Source organism: Papilio polytes, unplaced genomic scaffold (genome assembly GCF_000836215.1).
Source record: "Papilio polytes unplaced genomic scaffold, Ppol_1.0 DF823912.1, whole genome shotgun sequence".
In the NCBI taxonomy this organism is placed as follows: domain Eukaryota; kingdom Metazoa; phylum Arthropoda; class Insecta; order Lepidoptera; family Papilionidae; genus Papilio; species Papilio polytes.
Window position 1 is genome coordinate 1,291,626 of NW_013525292.1, and position 18,299 is coordinate 1,309,924.

The following is an 18,299-nucleotide window of genomic DNA, read 5'->3' on the forward strand; positions in this document are numbered from 1 at the left end:
CCTCAACTGTAAACGATTGATTGCATTGACAACCCACCGTATTTATAGAGGCAATTTAATCTACAAAAGAATTCCATCTACCCTCACTCAAGTGATAGCCTCTACTAAAATGTTTCACCTTTAACTTTTTTATCGCACGGCCCACCTTTGCGATATTAAAAAACCCTTTGTGGTCAATCCACATTCCATCGTGAAGCTTTGATACACTATTAAAAAAGGTAACGCGATATTGGATAATCCCATCAACTCTTTACGTCTCAGCCTAAAAATGTTAACACAAAATTCTGGCAACATTTTCGACATTATTTTTTTAATAACACAACGTATGTAACTGAAAGAAAACAACACATTCGTAATTCATTTTTTTTCATTTACACTTCTTAAATACGTACGAAATATTTTCTATCCTATTTACCAATATAACATATAATAACTAGAATATTAAAACTGCTTGGGAGCGCTTCGGCTTCCTTATTACATCACTTTTTAATGTAAGCAAAAAATAAATTTTACATATTTCCACAATAAGGTTATTTCTGTTCAGGATCTAGCAGACACGCCGTGGCTAACACAGCACACTCTTTTCTCAAAGCTCTCAATGGCATTTTGGACGCTTAAATTTCGTAATGGATAAAATTAGAAGGTATATAAATGTTTAGAACAGGTATAAAAAAACGTATCATTAATATTATCAAGCTTGTAATTAGCACTAAGTAAATAAAGGTAAGGCAAAGGGAGTACGATAAGCAGATAACATTAATAATACCTCGAGTTTTGAGCTACAATTTATTAGGCAGCAAGATATTACAGATCTCAGGGCAACGTAAATAAAGAAGACAAATAGCTTAGGTATTTTATGGTTTTAAATGTATAAAAAGCAATAATTATTTTAAAATCTTTTAAATTAAATTGCAACTTAGCAAGATAAGATATAAAAAGAAAACCGGCAACGCTGTAGTTCCTCTGGTGTTGCGGATGTCCATAGGCGTCGTTGACCACCTCTGTGTTCTTGACGCTCGTCTGCACCCTTTTATTATAAAAAAGTAAGTTAAAAACATTTATTGTTAAAGCAAATATAACACTTTAAAATGTTAGTTACAAAGTTATCAAAGAATTTAATTAAAAAATTAAATTAACAAGATTGATAAACTCAAAGTCTACAGCAACAAATATTTACTCATAAAATATGCAAATATTTATTAGTACTAGAAATAGATCTGCTCACGGAGTCTATCAGTAAATCAACGTAGAACTACATTAATATTAAATGTTATTTACTTTGAACAGCCTTTGCTGTTCAAAGTAAATAACATTTAATTCAAGCCCTTTGGCTTGCTTAATTAAAAACTATCCTTTGACTTGAGCAGCTTCAATTTATTTAGTTTCAAAACTGGCATATTGAATGAATCCTGAATGTACAGTACGATAAGGTCGCGGAGAGACTTTATATTTACATCTACATCTTACTAATATTATAAATGCGAAAAGATGGATGTATGTTTGTTAGAGTTTGTAGCCTTAACGACTTAACGTATTTCGACGAAATTTGGCATAAACGCATATTCGGGAATGACAAATAGGCTACTCCCTTTTTTTAACTACACGCGGACGGAGTCGCGTGCGAAACCTAGTGAATTATAAAGTACTTTTTTTTATAATATAAGGTGGCAAACGAGCAAGCGGCCACCTGAATCCGCCAAAATGGCGAAGCGACCGCTGCCCATAGACATCCGCGATCGCAGATGCGTTGCCTACCCTTATCCGACGGAGGAGGAGACGCACATAAAGAGGATATTGCCTCTTCCTATGCATCTCCACCGTCAAATCCACTTCCCCTTCCCATCCTCTCCGTATAAGAAAAGGGTGGTAAAGAGAAAGGGACTTAACTTAGGCCTCCGGCACCACACTCATCAGACGAAACACGGAATTGATTCCATTTCACGCCTGTCTTCTGTGTGGTCGTGGTATTACACCGGGCGTGCCGGCCTTTTCGTGCTAAGATGTTAAAGCGGGCACTACCACTGTAAAAACTTATACCAAAAACAGCGTCGAATACCCTGTCTGAATATCCCTGGCTTCGCATCCTCTCTTTCTCCTTTTTAATGATCCCTGATAGCAATGGAATCAAAGATGGCCGCTTGCTCGTTTGTCAAACGTTATTGTTCGTTGTGCAAAATGCTATGATATTTCTTTATAACATAGTCTATCAACTTATAACTACACAAACTCTCTGAAGACTAAACTTGTCTCGTTTTATCTCTTGCTAGTTTTCTGTCGACATCAAAGTTATTCGCGTTTGAGTTGTTTTAACTTGGAAGCATGTTCAGTGTATGCGGGATAAGTTTATGACAGCAAATTAAAATAAAAAAAACTGTAGCCAGTGTAATATAAACTACCAATTCTATAGAGAAAAATGTAGTGAAATAAACACACTAGAGTATTTCAAACATTTAAATTGACTTCGAAACAATCGCACAAGTGTAGTTTAGTCAAAGGTGTGAGCCGCCTTTAACAAAATTAAATTAAATAATAGAATACGGATTATCGGTATTCCACTAAATCACTCCGTAGAGTGCATTTGAAATTAGTTCATAGTTAATTACGTGAATACACTTCAGTTCATTCACACGCTCTTGTAAGAACTGACAAGAATTTATTACACGTCTCCACCAGTCCTTTGCGGTTAGAATTTCCAACTAGGTATTTACAGACTTAATACAAATTCACTTAAATATATTGAATAGTAAAACGAAAAATTATACACCTTTTCATGACCAATCGCTCTAAAAGCATACGCATAAATTTGATTAAACTATCGCGTAACTGTTCTACGATTGTCGATTGTTTCGCAGCCAATTCAACTGTTTAGTTGCACAACTAAAAATCGAGTAGAGTGCGCACCTATTTAAGCTTACAGGAATCAAAGTGCGACTGTGGTGTGCGTCCACTCTAAAACCTGCTAGATTCTTTACAAAACTACATGACGTGATGTTACATTACTGTCCTTTTAACCGACTTCCCAAAAGAAGGAGGTACTCAATTCGTCTGTATGTTTTTTTTTTATATGTGTTACGGCATAACTCCGCCGCTAGTGGACCGATTTTGATAATTCTTTTTTTATCCGAAAGGTAATGCTTGCAGGTGGGTCCCATTTTTTTGTTTGATTTTTGGAGCCTAAGACTACGACGTAGGTAAATAGTTTTTGAAGAAAAGCATGCACCTAACGAAAAACGCTGACTAAAATAGATCTTATCCATGTTATTGTAAAAAATTACAATTTTAATAGAAGAATCTCTAATAGTCTATATTTTTAATGTTTCTTCTCTTCGTTTTTAAAATGATTAATTTAAAAGTTATATATTCAGACGGAACAGGGGCAACACTAGTCAATTAATACATTTTCTGATCGGACGTTGATGGAGCGTTGCTGTAAGTCTTGGTGAGTTTAGGATTTCTAAGCACAGTTGAACTTAGCAGGTTGTTAAGCTCTGAACTGCAAGTTTACAACTCCGCGATTACAAAGTTCAGAGCTAAGTAAAGGTTTCTAATCACCTAACATACTGTGCTTATGTTAGCCAACTTAGATATTCAGGTTACTAATTTTTACTTTGTATTTGTGCGTCAATCAAGTAAAAATGTCAAAAGAATTCGACATAAAATTGTTCTTTGTCAGAGACTAATAAAATGTTCGTTCAATGTTTATTTTGAAGTACAACATTTTGATGATTATTAGATAGTTTTTACAATGTTTAGCACTTAGTAGACTACAAGTATAAAACGGTTGTCGGACCGTAATATCAGTCAGTACGCGCCTATAGAATAATTGATATCTATAAACACCAGAGCAAAGAGAATTCGTTTTCTTAACCTTAAGGTTAACAAAAGACTGTTAGAGCATGCACACACCTGAAACTAAACTATCGCAAAACAGTTGTGCGATTGTCGATTGTTTCGCAGCCCACTCAACTGTTGCACAACTAAGAATCGATTGGTGCGCTCCTCCATAAAAGCACATAGGAATCATTGTAAGACTAAATAGTTGTGCGATAGTTTAGTTTCAGATGTGCTAACGCTCTTAGCCTTAAAGAGTTCAACTAAGTCGCCTTCTACTTAAAAAAAATAACTTAAGAAATACAGGGAAGATAATTGCATTGTCAGTGGTATAGACTAAGATCCAAAGCGTTTTTCCTTCCCTCGTCAGATTTCTGGCGGCGTACTGTGGACGCCCTCTGCCCCACTTTGGGGACATAGGGATAGAAGAGAGAGAGAGTGAGAGAGATCAGATTTCCTGATGAAACCTACATTATATGAAAGAGCACATCTTTTTAGACATGTTGTTAAGTTTAATACTACACAAAGACGAGTTGTTATTTCCAACAAAATTGTTTACTTTGATACCAACGAAAGTCGCGTAAAGGAAATAAAAATATAAGTTGACGTCATTTTGTAGAGAATTGGCACTTACCGTTTAACAAGCTGGAGAGATAGGACTCTAATTGGATAACAGAGACGCTCGTTACTGTTCCCATTTGAAAGACGAAACAATTATTTTACGTAATAAAAGAAATTTAAAGTTTTAATAACTTTTACTTCGTTTGTTACCCCCACTTAGAGCATATATTTATAATTTTGATTGTGAAAAAACAGTCAAAACTTTATTGGAAATAATCTAACAGTGGCCGTCTCGCCCGGTGTAATATCACGACCACACAGAAGACAGGCGAGAAGTGGGTGCATTTCCGCGTTTTGTCTGATGAGTGTGGTGCCGGAAGCTTAATTTTAGTCCATTCCCTTTCCACCCTTTTATTTAGAGGAAAGGATGGGAAGGAGAAGTGGATTTGATGGTGGAGGAGATGGGGAAATGTCCTCTTTATGTGCATCTCCTCCTTCGTCAATTAAGTGTAGGCAACGCATCTGCAATTGCGGATGTTTATGGGCAGCGGTCGCTTTCCATTTCGGTGGATTCAGGTGGCCTCTTGCTCGTTTGCCACCTAATATTATATAAAAAAAAATCTTTACATGGTTTAAGTATTAAATCTCTTGATAGAAACAATACAGTGCAATGATTTCTGAAAAATAAAAAAAAAAAACATTTTTACAAAAACTTATACTATCCCTTTCCATTCCCTTTGCAAGAAAGAAATACCTATATGACTGCAAACTGGTCTCACCTTTAATTTCTATGAAAAAAAATCAGTAATTACTGTAGTTATCTTTCAAGGTAAAAAGTAAATGTAAATTATAACATAGAAATGTCCAAATAAATTCTCAAAGAACATTAGCGAGATTGTACCAGAATCCCTTATTAGAGATTACTCAGGTTAGTCGACGTTGAATTATTACGTCTTCGATAGGCTGGAACGACGCCATTATACAAGGAATTTCTTTTTTAAAGACAATTTTTGAGAAATAAATCGTAGTACTTTATACTCATGAATAAATAGAACCCATCGTTTCCATATCCTACTTTAAATAAAACCAGATTTTTCTTCTTCCTTATGATAATTCGTCATTTTCTTCTTAACTATATTGTAATATCATTGTCAGAATGTTTCATGTTGATTTTACTTATGTTTAATTATTCTATTATATTACTGTAATTATAAGTATACCTGGTTAAGTGTTCTTCACCCCTACCTCAGCCTACTTACCTCCTCCAAATAAATCTCACCTGTCATCTCAGTCATCTCAGTCATCACTTCCTTCACATGTCACCTAATTATCATTTATTTTGTTGATTTTAACATCAGTATCCTATCCGAGCTATTGAAATTACGTAGTTACGTTAATATCAAAATATTAACTGTAGGACGTCTCTTGCCTTAATTTACATATTTTTATGTTTGTGTTTTCTAATTTCTCAATATTTCTTGTACTATCTGAATTAAGATTATAGTTGGATTTCCTCTGATCGGAAATCCGCACCCTTAACCAACAAGCTTTTATCGCTTTTATTAAGCTTTTTTGGTAAATATTTACAAGTACCAAAGTTTTAAACATACCTACCCTCAAACATACAGTTCATTAAATAAATGTGTACATGTAAATGTGGAATGTAAAGCGTAAAATGTAAATGCGTACAACAATTTCCAATTACAAAACTTGTCGGGCTCGTATCAAAGTATTACAATAAATTACAAGCAAGTTTCCCACAGAGCCGAAGTTTAATTATTGTCAGCCTGAAATTACTAACTATTGACTATAACTAAGATTATTATTATCAGAGGTAATCTTTTGAAAAGAACATGACATTATCTTTTTATCCTAAAGTTTTCAGTCTTATTTCTAAAGCTATAAAATTAAAAGCTTAGCTTGTAGCCTAAGAGATCATACTATTGACTAAACTATCGCACAACTGTGCGATTGTTGTTTCGCAGCCTATTCAACTATTCAGTTGCACAACTAAAAATCGAGTTATGTGCGCACCTCCATATTAAACTAAACAATTATGAGATAGTTTCGTTTTCAGGTGTGCCCACGCTTTTATTGACCGACTTCCCAAAAGAAGGAGGTCCTCAATTCGTCTGTATGTTTTTTTTGTCTTAACGTGTTTTAGTTAGTAGACCCATGCGACAATGTAATCTTGTAATTATTTCTAAGTAAATATCACACATTACTTTGTAAAATAGTAGGAAAAAAAATAGTTTCGTTCTTCTTGATAAATACACAAGATAGGACTACATACTGAAATGTTCTCGAGTAATTCAGAATTTTCAAAATAAGTCCACGAATAGAGATATTTCTTACGAGAGAAAGTAAGAAAAACCTCTATAAATCCTTGTCCATATGTTAAAAGAGATCGCATACGGCATGCGGTAACGAGAATTAATGGTTTAACTACGTTATAAAAGTTCCATTTTATATAAACGCTGCCGGGCTATTTTATAGCCTTGCGGACAATTTCTGCAATTTTATGAAAATTATTCAATAATAGTTTTAAACCTTTATTATTTTGTATAAAACTAGCTGTTCCCGTGCGGCTTCATCCGCATGAAATTATGAAATGTTTACTTATTGTTTACATTTGGCAAATTATCAAAATAACATGACATTACAAACCTTGCTACCAACATCAAGGGAGCAACATTTGCTTCCTTGCTGTTGGCAGCAACTTATGGTCTCATTCCCACATTAAGGTTTTTATCCAAAATATTTACCCCCTAAGTTTAATGCCTTGAAAACATATAACCTAAAGCGTGACGTTAATGTAGGGGTTTTTGTTAAAAAAAGAATAATTACAAAATATGTTGTAATTGCTGACATCTTAGGCAACAAAGAAGTGTGTGTTTACGCGTTATTATAATAATATAGAAGTATAGATAATGAAACTAATTTGCTTGTATTGTTTGTACAATCATTTTCTTTCAAGTCAGATAGTTTAAACAACTAAAATGTTTCTTGGCATTATTTATTCTCTTCGATTTAGTAGCGTCTACTGCCCTGATAACTTTTCGAGAATTGTCGGTACGGCACTGTTAACTTACTGTTGAAGTATAAATAATTCGCAGTTTTACTTAGTTTAAAAATCTAAGTAAAACTATTGATTTAATGTACATTCTAAAACTAAGTAATGTAAATATTTTGTACGAGCTGTCGCCCGCAAACTTCGTTAGCATAAATTTAGAACACCCGTTACGACATTTTGACAGCGCGGAATTAAAAAAGTAGCTACACGGTTTGCGGACAGACAGACAAACAAAAAATTTTTATTTCCGATATTCGTTATCAGCAACGCAACTACATTGCGAAAACTAGAATTTTATTTTTAATATTAAACAGACAATCCAATTTTATTACATGTAGGTATAGATAATCTCTTGCTTAACAAAGTTTACTTGAGAATTTTCGTAATACTGTTTTTATTTTGTGTAGCAAACATTTGTTGTGTTGTTTTGGCACAGCTGCGCAATAAACTTGCCCACTTTACTGCACGCCAAGTTTTTATCTCTTCAGGTTGCTAGTTATATACCTCTTGAATCACGTTTTATTGACAAAATTCTCGATAGAAGAACATCACGATTGTTCATCACAATATTCGTTACTAGCTTTTGGCCTCGGTTACATCCAGGACGTTTTTTTTAAGTCTATATTAATGTAATAAAGCGTAAACACATACCGTCGTGGCGTAGGATGTCAGCAATAACAGCATGTTTTTGAATAGTCTTTTCTTTAATAAAAAGCACTACACCTACGACACACTTTAGGCTATATAATTTCATAATATTAAATTTAGAGGGTTAATAAGTTGGAAAAAGCCTTAATGTCGGAAAAAGATAAACTACAAGCTGCCAACGTTAAGGAAGCAAGGTTATTATGGTAACGGTATTTTTTTTTTCGCCGTCTCTTTTCTTCTTGCATAGCAAGAATTTTTATTTGGGCTTTATTACCGTAACGGTATTTTGATATTGCAATTACGAAGACAAATGTAAATATTAAATTATTTTTTTTATAATTTTATACGGATGAAGCCGCACGGGAACGGCTAGTATAGTAATAAATAGCGAACACTGATTTTCCAACGATAATTTATTCAATAAAGTTTAGCTACGAATTTAGCTCTCTCGATAACTAACAAATGATAGCAATCTTCCATTTGACGCTTCTCTAACCAAGTTTGTTAATAACGACACTTTGTTAAGCACTCTTGTTCTATTCACTTTGGAAACATCAATACAATATGATATACTGCTTACTATTAAATGGGGACATAAACCAGAAAGTATTTGATTTAATCTAGATGGCTACATATGAAGAGGAAGACCGAAGAAAGTATGGATGGATGGATGGATGGATGGATTGTGTGAAAGAGGATATGCTTAAGAAAGGAGTGGATTCAGATATGACGGCTGATAGAGATGTATGGAAGAGCAGCACATACTGTGCCGACCCTCTATAAGATACTAGTTACTATTAAATGGTACGTAACACAGAAAACTTAGTTTACTAAACAAATTAAATATTGAAAAAACAATGCTTAAGGCATAAAAACAAAAAGTCAATCAATGCAAATTATCACAAACTCTAATGTTATTAAAAATAAACCAGTGTGCACAAAATTTAATAAACATAAAAATTATACAACTACAATATGAAACTATCTAATTACTATTCTATAAATAACAAGTTAAATAGTCAATTTGATTTATTAAAAAAATAATTTCCATATGATTATCATTATAAAGTAACCACCAATTAAAAACCCATTAAGAAATAACTAGTTGAAAATAATCAAATGATCTTATTAGAAAATAAACTTATGATCGAATATACAATTCGCTTTAACACAAATTAAAATTTAACAAACGTCAAAATTTTAATGGAATTTCATTAAACTTCTAATTCCATTAAAATTTTGACACGACCTTATCATTAAAAACACAGTTACATATTTAAATACAATACAATTACTGTTTTCTGATGATACAGAAGGTATAACATTTAGTTCAATACGAAATAGCCTGTTAATCTGCAAAGGGATTTAGAACAGGTCGTAAATAGTCCACAGTTCCATTAGACGTAATCTACTGTTCCTGATCGCTACGAACGTCCTGTTCTACGATTTGTAGTACTAAGGTTATTTAATACAATAAATATCAACACTAAAGCCTATAACTCCATAGAGTTTGACACTGTTTAGTTCAACATTTGTTTTAACTTTCTGATTGACGCTGATTGGTTATGGAAGTCATTGTTGTTTTGTAACTTGCTAACATTATGCATTCGAAAATTTAGATGAATGTTTGTTAGAGTTTGTAGCCTAAACTGCTGAACGGATCTCGATGTAATTTGGGGTAGAGCGTAGTATGGAAGAACACATAAGTTACTTATTTTTGAGTTTTTTTAATTTCACGCGGACAAAAGCTAGTATAATAAATGCTAAAATTTAGATAGATGGAATGTATGTATAAGTTTGTAGCTTTGTTGAATGGTTATTCAATGGGGTATTCATTTTTATGTTTTTTTTTTTACGTGGACAGACTTGGGGGCAAAATTTAGTTTTACCATAAATAAGTATTACAATGCGCTACATTATTATGTATTTTTAGTAACATATTGTTGCCTAATAAAAGTAGAGATAGGCTTCAGAGTCGTAAAGATGACGGTTAAATTGATTTAGGTGTGCCTATGTGCTACTTGCCGATTTTATTTCTGACTCATGAATTTTATCGGCACTTAAAGGAGACTTTTATGTTTAAATAAAATAAATGGTTTCGACGAAACTGCGGAGTTGTTGAGTTAAAATATTACAAAGTAAATATTAGAAAATATCGAATACGCATAATGTTATTTATTAAAAGAAAAATAGTACTCTATTCGAATATTCTTACCCTAATATAGTTTAAGTAGATGAATTTAGAAAATATTCTTTCTTACTACTCTCTTACCTAACATAATTTTCTAGTAATCTAGCTTTAAGGCTATGTCTCTTGAGCTGCATGTATATCAGTTAGTTTTATAAACAGGGTTATGTTTTTGATGTTACAAGAAAGGCAAAGTTTCCTGGAGAGGGCAAAAAATTACATCGTGTAAATAGAAAATTGTGATGACACAAAAACGATTCTATATTTATTTACTGAGGATCGACGCAAAGTTAAATAAGAACCCCAACATCCGGTACAAGTTTGTAATTGGAAATTGTTAAGCAAACATTCTAGCAAAGGGCTAAATTTGGAGTAAATTAATGAGTTTTGCCTTTCGGGCACGATTCGGGCAAAGATAAAACTTGAATGATTTTATTTGTTTGAGAAGAGATTTAATTGACGACAAGTTATCAAAACAAAAAGATTGATTTATTTACTTAAATTGGATTTATGTCAAACAAACAGGATAACATATTAAAAGTCATTTGCTGTAGAAAAAAAACAAAAAAAGATGGATTCAATCCTACGGCACTGAAAACCAACATTAAAGAATTGTTAGCGTTCTTCAGTTAGAAGGAAAACGTTCTTTTTATATAATATAAGGTGGCAAACGAGCAAGCGGCCACCTGAATCCACCGAAATGGAAAGCAACCGCTGCCCATAAACATCCGCAATTGCAGATGCGTTGCCTACCCTCAATTGACGGAGGAGGAGACGCACATAAAGAGGATTTCCCATTTCCCCTTCCTATGCGTCTCCTCCACCGTCGAATCCACTTTTCCTTCCCATCCTTTCCTCTTAAGAAAAGGGTGGAAAGGGAAAGGGACTAAAATTTGGCCTCTGGCACCACACTCATCAGACGAAACGCGGAAATGCTTCCACTTCACGCCAGTCTTCTGTGTGGTCGTGGTATTACACCGGGCGAGCCGGCCCATTCGTGCGAAGATGTTAAAGCGGGATCTACCACTGTTTAGTATGGTACGTCTATGGTATATCAAGAATAGTCAAAATAAAATAAAATAAATCATCCATACAGGTAAAAAATTTCTTTTCTGAATGAATTACCGTTTGTTTTTAGGTAATAATCGCGTAACAAAATGGATGTGAACATTCAGGAAATGCCATTAATAAAAAAAGGCGTCCGTATTTCATCCGGTGTAACGGCACCCAACGGGGTTAGGGGATCATTATGACGGTCGGAAATAAAGAGATAAATAAAATAGGGTAATCACTCACTATTACTGTTTATAGCAGGTAAATACTTGAGACCTGGAGAATCAGTTAGTTGACATATTATTCAGACTGCAGTTTCAAATTAGTTATTCTATGCGTGCATGTAAAAGCTTATATATAAACTCTCTACGAACTGCTAACATGTAGCATTTGCAAAGTTCAACAGTAAATTCATGTACAATATGAAGATATGAGAACTAATGCTTTAGATATATAACTTTAAATTGTCGTGGTTTTTACAAATATAATGATCGTAAGATACGGGTTTTTTACCACAATTAGAATTGTTTTTCACACTGCCGCCTCACTTCAGTTGGCCCGTGAACATGGCGCATGCAATTGTGCCGAAATATCGGGAGCTAAAACAATCCAATCGCGGTAAGAAACCCGTATCTCACAAACTTTATAATGCTTTAGATATCACTGGGTTTCCATGTGGACATACTTGTTGGAAAACATATCACCATCTCACTTCCCACAACACAAATTTATGAATTAAAATAACTTATTGTTGAAAACATGAACGACACAATATTTTTTTTATTCTATTCTAACTTGCAGATTAAAAACTTTTTAATTAAAATATTAAGATTAATATTTTTATGCCCGGTTTCCCAGCTACGTTTAACCATTCGTTAAGGTTTCGGATTCGATATATTCATGAAATGCGTTTCCGAACTACGTAACTTGAGTTTTACTTTGTTAAAACATAGGTCAACCTAACACTAATGGATCGCAATGACAAATAAGGGGAATCTTCAGAAACCTAGCATTAATATTTGAAGCTGCTCGTAGATAATTACAAAGTTCATAACTATGAGATATTAAATAACAAACTTTAAAACCGAAAGGTGGGTTCTATAACTTCACGATAATGTATGTACTCGAAAGTTTTGTGCCGTACATACTAGTAACCGAAGTAAAAGTTAATTTAAAGAAGATGTAGTTATTTTTAACAGTCGTTTAATACAATTATGAAATAAACAACAGGTATACAAAAGAAAAAAATCATAAAAGTCAACATCTACGGATTTTTCATCCTGAAATCTATAAAAATGACATCAGATTATAACATTACACAGCATAAAGCATAGAAATCACTCTAAAAAGGCTCTTGAAAGGTCCAAAACTAGTCTGTGCCAAGAAATAACTTTACTGTGGCTTTTTTAATCTTTTTTTAATTACTTACGAACGAAGTCAGGCGTGACAGCTAGTTTGTTTCTAATAATGTCTCATATAAGTTAAAATAAAGTTAAGTATCTGTTAATTACTTAAATACAATTTTAAACACACGCAAAGTGTCCCCTTACCGATGATATCACACCCTTGTTAAACAAAGTTTCGACAGGGGACAGCATTGATTTATTGCTCAAATACTATCATTAATTACAGCACGTCTTATAATGCCATGGATCGAAATAATTTATATAGCATTTTTATTGAAAACCAGTTGTTAGTCGCGATTTTGTCCGCGTGAAATAAAAATAATAATAAAGAATGTAGACTCTGTTACTCATTGATAAGGTAGCTTTTAATTGGTGAAAAAAATTTTGAAATTGGCCTAGTACTTTTTGAGTTATTTCAATATATACAAAAATACAAATCTTTCCGCTTCATATTACTAAACGAATAAGGTACTAATTTGTTTAGCAGTCAATAGAGCCCCTTATTGTATTTCTTTCCCTAAATCTACTTTAAGGGTCACCCTGAATTAAAAAAAAACACTAAGTTATATTAAACAATGGTATAAAACACGAGAACTATTAACCAAAAAGCTTGTACAAAAACTTCAATTCATTTCTTCTTCTCAAAAAGACAGCGGGTGAAAGCTCACGTTATAAAACGGAAGAACATTTCTAGACAGTATTATGTTTAATAACATTATACTGGAAGATGTAACTAATAATCTAACCCTGTTAATGAAACCGCACGGATTCGTGCTGCGGTTGTAAAATTATGAGCTGAACACGATGCGGTAGATGGTTTATATTCTATGAAGCAATTACACTGTGCGATGCAAATTATGTACATTTTGAATATGCGAATACACACTTAAATGTAAGAAACAATAATCATACTTTTACACTGTTTTTTATCGATTGTCGGCTGTTTTAAAAAATAGCAGAATGTGACAAATGACAAGCGACAGAAGATAAACAGAATTACGTATTTCCACTTGACACCTTCCGAGTGGCATGAGCATTGCATCAGACAAAGGGGCGATTCGTTTTGTACAGCATTATGTAATGATGCGGATTCTAACATTGTTTTTGGGCTCCTAACAATTAAATTTCCATTTAAAACAAAAATAAATTAACTTCATTCTATTTACTTATAATACATTTAAATGCAATTTTATGAAAATCTTGTTGGAAATCTTGAAATTTTTGATCTAGCAATTTTGATTTTACTAGTTTTCTCGTTTCCAGCATTCGTTCCAAGTGGAATAACTAAAAATTTATTGTAACGATAAAACCCAAAGTTGTAAAAGTACTTCGGACAAACATTTTCACCTCGAAGTGTACGAACGGTTTCCATTATTCCTAAGGGTACAATTTATTAAAGCTCTACCTACTCCTATAATCTCTCTCTATACCACGATGGCCAATTCTAAACGTACGTATCCTTAAATTCCGTCACGCCTAAACATCAATAAGAAAAACGTTTAGAGATCTTGAATAAAATATATTAGGTTACCTCCAGTTTTATTTTTTTGTACGTTTTTCGCATACTCTATGCGACTTTGTAAACTTTGGCAATTTCACCTCGTAAATTTCACTAATATCTTTTCTTACAATTCAAATATCTTTAAGAGTTTTTGTCATAAAATTTCTCAAACCACGTACATCTATTACTATACTAAGATTACTCAATATTAAAAAAGTACATATTTAAAAAAAAATGTAAATATATACAGAAGTGAAAACGAATTACGTCATTTTCAACATCATTACGTCGATACATACGGGTCGCGACCTATTAAAATACTAGTTTCACACGAGGGCAGAACAGTTAACTAGAACAGTAGACATTGCAGCATTGCTGTCTACACTATACATAAATGTGCGTGGGCGCACACTAGCTGGCATTGTCGCAGCGCCACTCTATATAAAAACTTTACCTGCATAAAAACAGCTGTCCAATCCGGTAATAATAACGAAGTAACGGCTCGTGCCGAGGCTCCTGAGGGAGCCCTCGAGCTTAGTTACTCATAAACGAGGTTTAGGCTAAGCGCCATCTGCGCTCGGCCACCTCAAGCCCGGTGAGTCTGTAAATGCCTCCTCAAGGCAAACAGTGGCCATTCAGTCACAAACAAAAAAAAAAAAAAACAGCTATTGTTTAAACGATCAACGCCGACACGGTACTATTTTGATATTGTGCTTTAACAGTAGCCGTACTGTACTGTATTATTCTGCCTATTTAACCCTCGTGTAAAATAAACATAACAAAGGCTGGCCATTGTTCCCCGAAGCGTTCGCTACACTTTAAATGAACAAAAACAAAGCAGTCTTTTTGTTTTAGATTTAACCCCTTGTTTTTTTTAGAATCACGGGGACGTCTTTGTTTTTTAAAGGAAAAGGTTAAACGAGCAAGCGGCTTACCTGAAAATAAATAATAGCAACGTATTCCTTAAGGTTTTTTTTATCCTTAGGCTTCCACTGACGTATATACAAAAACTTTACTAGGACAATAAGAGTATGGTGTTACTTTTCAATTGAACGTTGTAACAAGAAAAGAAAATTTAATCAAGTCACGTACGTAGTTTATTCTGCTCTTATTGAGATTTAATAACATTATAAATCTATAAAGGTTTACAAAGAAATAATAAATTCATCATAAATCGTCTATAAAGAGCCCTCAATACTGAATGGCAGTACTGCATTCTACGATATTGGATTCTCAATAGACTATTGTAGTCTAGTGCTGTAGGGTATGTATTCAGAATAGGACATATAAGCTAATAAAATACTACATAACGCACTTTCCTTTAAACTCTGTCTTCTGTCTGTTAAAGACAGCTAACGCTAACTTTAGTGTTAGACGAACAATAAAGCATATTGTTTATCGAAATTTAGACTTATTTATCGACATGTTACGCGACGAGACGATGGGGACATAAACCTGAAAGTGTTAAGAATGAATGTGGATGGCTACAAAGGAGGAGGAAGACCGAAGAAAGTATGGATGGATTGTGTGAAACCTTTTTCATAACATATCCTTATATGCTTAAGAAAGGAGTGGATTCAGATATGACGGCTGATAGAGATGTTTGGAAGAGCAGCACATACTGTGCCGACCCTCCATAAGGGATAAGGGCAAGTTGATGATGAGACTTATTTTGACATTATAGCAAAATAAGGTGGATGTTTGCAACGATTTAATAATTAAATCCTTGTAAGGTTAATAGTATAAGGTGGCAAACGAGCACGCTGCCACCTGAATTTGCAATAACAGCGAAATTACTGCACATACCACACTCTACCGGCAATCATTTGCAGTTTCTTAAGTATTGCGGTTGTCCAAGGGCGTCTATGATCTCGGTGTTCCCGCTACTGGTATGCCTTATAACGCATATGCTGTTGTCTACCTTTAATCATTGAAGGAGTCGCAATAAAGATAATATTACTACTTATGTGTCCTATCCGGGTTTCACTTCCCTTTCCCATTATAAAGATAACGTTAACGTAACTTAACATTTGTAGACAAAGTAACAAATTGCAGAAACACTAGTACATGTCATATAACAGTGATCTCGTAACAATCACGTTACGACAGAAAGCGTACGATTTATAGCGACGTCGAACGTTCCCCTACAATGTATTAAACCTTCCGGTTGATATTCCACTAGGACAATGGGAATGTACTTTTAATTAAAATTCAAGAAGACAAGAACTAGACATTCATTGCTATTGATACGTCAAATAATGCTAACTATCGTAATACCATATTGATATAAATGCGACATTTTAGATGTATGGATGTTTGTTTCTACTTGAAATTTGGGTCAGATGTAAATCATAGCCTGGAAGAACATAACTATAAGCTACATTAAGCTAATTTTTTTTAAAATTCGACGCAGACATAATTGCGAGTGGTTGAGCGATGAAATTTAGCATTTACTCGTATAGGATAGACTGAGATAGTTTGTTTTTTTTTTTAATTCAACGCGAACATAGTCGTGTCCCGAAGATTGTCAGAAATAAGATAAAACTCTTATTTATATAATAATAACCTAAGTTTGTTCATTCAAATGATAGATACCATATATCTTTACGAATATTATATCTAGATTTAAGATTTTATTTAGCATAAACTGCGATCCTGTAATAACTTAATTAGAAACAAGCATAAAATTCTCTTCCAACGTTTTAGTAGAGGAATTTTATATTTTATGGTTACTTAATTTTTTCCACAGTTGGTACTAGATTTTAAAACATTAAGAAGATATCAAGATGAGTTTAAACTAAAATGAATTATTTTATCGCTAATTTACTTTTTAGTGCTCTTTTTTAATACTTCGAGTATTTACTTCACATTACTTATGTGTAAATTAAATAAACACGAGTAAATCCCCAAAAGAATTACTATTAACACATATTTGTGTTGTTTGAGAAAATTTTCGATAGTATTAATAATTTACCTAATGAAAACTATGTCGTGTTTAAATCAAATAGTGAAAATAAACAGTGCACAAGCTCTCAAATAAATTAACCATATTCACAGAGCAGCAAATATGCAAAATTTAAATGAACATTAATTTGAATTTGGCTTGCGTTGAAATATGAAAACAGTGTATTTAATAATTAAGCTAGAATCCTGTGAAGCTTCATACAAATTGGATTAGAGAGCGTACAATTTGTCTGTGTTCATTATGTTTTATTATTTTCATTATACATATTATTCTACAATATGACGACTTAATACGTTTGACACGTTTCTCAAACTCACTAGCGCCATCTATAATTGACTGTTATAAATAATTAGGGCCTGTCCCACCACTGGCTGATGAGACTCAGTTTAAAAATGACGTCACTATCAGATAAGGGAACAAAATCCGATATTTCTGTCTAATCTGGTGGGACAAGTCCTTCATCTTATTAATATAAATGCGAAAGTTAAGATTGGATTGATTGATAAAATTTGGCATAGATGTAGAGGAAAGTCTGATAGAACATATAAGCTACTCAATTTTGCTTTTTCTAATTCCACACGTACGGAATCGCGGGCAAAAACTAGTATTTGTATAAATAATTCGAGTAATCGTTTTATTTTATATTTACATACAGAGGAGTACAGAGTAAACATAATTTCGATCACACACAATTTGCAATAAAAGCCTCGCGTATTGAATTTTAATGCGTAATTGAATGTTTTACATGTAAATTAAACAATAATCCAATAAAGTCAACATAATACGTGTGGTATCGTAAATTATAATACTAAATTGTATTCAGGTGTATATAAATTGTATTCGATGTACATAATTTCTAGCAAAAATTGGTTTAAGCATTTAAACTATGGCAGGTTAAAATGGAGTTTACAACAATCATACATATCCGCAAAAAATAATACCTATCAGGCAAAAAAAAATACTGCATCGACCGGGAATCGAACCCGGGCCGCCCGCGTGGCAGGCGAGCATTCTACCACTGAACCATCGATGCTTGCTTCAGTACTTAGAAATAATATATTACCCCAGAAGTC

At 33.4% G+C, this 18,299-nt stretch overlaps 1 non-coding gene across 1 annotated transcript; it reads right to left on the bottom strand.

The window, feature by feature from the left end:
- Positions 1–18,188: 18,188 nt before the first annotated feature.
- Trnag-gcc lies at positions 18,189–18,259 on the bottom strand. Its single transcript has one exon. It is a non-coding gene; the product is annotated as a tRNA-Gly (tRNA).
- Between the last annotated feature and the right edge of the window lie 40 nt (positions 18,260–18,299).